This window comes from Eschrichtius robustus, chromosome 13, assembly GCF_028021215.1.
Source record: "Eschrichtius robustus isolate mEscRob2 chromosome 13, mEscRob2.pri, whole genome shotgun sequence".
NCBI lineage: Eukaryota > Metazoa > Chordata > Mammalia > Artiodactyla > Eschrichtiidae > Eschrichtius > Eschrichtius robustus.
This window is the reverse complement of record NC_090836.1, coordinates 58184413-58186366: the sequence shown is the minus strand read 5'-3', so window position 1 is coordinate 58186366 and position 1954 is coordinate 58184413. Positions and strand designations below refer to the sequence as shown.

The following is a 1954-nucleotide window of genomic DNA, read 5'->3' as shown; positions in this document are numbered from 1 at the left end:
GCCAATGAGCTATGGGTAGAAATGATGTGAGTCACTTCTAAACTGAAACATTTAAGTGCTAGTGCAAAACACTCCAGTACTTTTCTATCTGCCTTGGCAGCTGGTGAAGTTGTATGTGTCAGAAGGTGTAGCTACCTGTTGGTAAAACCTCTGTCAGCCCGGGTGCCTGAGTGACTGTGTGGAACAGAACCACTTGCTGAACTATGATAGACATTGTGGCATGAACAAGAAATAAACTGTGTGTTTAGCCATGGAAATTCTGGGAGTGTTTTGTTATTTCATCATTTCAGATGGAGGTAAAACAATTTTAAAAACAAAGGAAAGGGAGGGAGCTGCTGTCACCATGTTGTTGGTCGCCGCCCGCTCGGGCCCTTTCGCGCCCGTCCTGTCGGCCACTAGTGCAGGCCTCGGTGCCCGCCACCTCGGAGTCGCCAGTGCTGGATGTGAAGTAGTCCTTCTTGTGCTGGGAGTCCCGAGTGGCCAGGCTGCGCAGGCAGGCCTTTGGTCACCTCCGTGGGCCTCAATGTCCCTGCTTCTGTTCGTTATTCCCATATGAACATCAAAGTGCCTGACTTCTCTATCATTGCGCTCAAGTGTTAGATAGTACAAAGTCTTCAAAAGAGAGCAGCGAGGCTAGAAAAGGTTTCTCCTATTTGTTAACTGCAACAACTACTGTGGGTGTCGCGTATGCTGCCAAGAATGTCGTTTCTCAGTTCGTTTCCAGCATGAGTGCTTCTGCTGATGTGTTGGCCATGTCCAAAACCAGAATCAAGTTATCCGATCTTCCAGAGGGCAAGAACATGGCTTTCAAATGGAGAGGCCAACCCCTGTTTGTGCGCCATAGAACCAAGAAGGAAATTGACCAGAAAGCTGCAGTTGAAGTACTCCAGTTGAGGGACTCACAGCATGATTTAGAACGAGTAAAGAAACCTGAATGGTTTGTCCTGATAGGTGTGTGCACTCATCTTGGTTGTGTACCCGTTGCAAATGCAGGAGATTTTGGTGGTTATTATTGCCCTTGCCGTGGGTCACACTATGATGCATCTGGCAGGATCAGGAAGGGGTCTGCACCTCTCAACCTTGAAGTTCCCTCATATGAGTTCACCAGTGATGATATAGTGATTGTTGGTTAGAGACCTGGACTCAAGTCATAAGTTTCTTTCAGTCTTCGTGTCACCTCAGAAGAGTTACTTGAGAACAAGCCTTCTGTACTTCGAATTAGTTGATTTGAAATATTTAAGAATTGCTAATAATGTGTTTGCAAACATGTGAAGTAAACTGAATTTCATGTTGAATACTTTCAAGCATTCACCTAATAAAGCCACTGTTAAACACTGTTATGCTCAAAGACTTCAAAGGTGCAGTGTCTTTGAGAGTTAATTCTAATTAAAAATTACAGACTGGTGTACGGAGAGAAAAAAAAGAAAATAACAAAGGAAAGGGAGAATAGACAAATCTCCCATGCCAAAGTATTCCAAAAAATTTACGTAGATACTCTGCCCTCAAGGAAGTGGTGTGTAACTAACCACTCCTTAAGTGTGGGCTGTGCATAGTGACTTTCTTCCCAAGAATATAGCATGGAAAGGAGCAAAAAGAGTAATTTTACTGCAGAGAAACCTGACAAATGCTACTTCAGCCAGTGGATCAAGGTTAATATCAACAGTAATAAGTTATGTTGATAGTATGTATCCTAGATACCAAGTGATGAAAATGGTATCTGTGGTCTCCCTCCCCAAGACACATGATCCTTGCCTAGCCATGAGAAAAACATCAAGACAAATCCCAGTTAAGCATTGTTCTACAAAATACCCCATCAGTGCCCCTCAAAACTGTCAAGGTCATCAAAAACAAGCAAAGTCTGAGAAACTATTAGAGCTAAGAGGAGCCAAAAGAACCTAGCAACTAAATGTAACGTGGTACTCTAGATAGGATCCTAGAACAGAAAAAGGACATT

At 43.5% G+C, this 1954-nt stretch overlaps 1 pseudogene; it reads left to right on the top strand.

The window, feature by feature from the left end:
• Window positions 1-343: 343 nt before the first annotated feature.
• LOC137775647 (cytochrome b-c1 complex subunit Rieske, mitochondrial pseudogene) lies at window positions 344-1133 on the top strand (annotated as a pseudogene).
• Window positions 1134-1954: the final 821 nt, after the last annotated feature.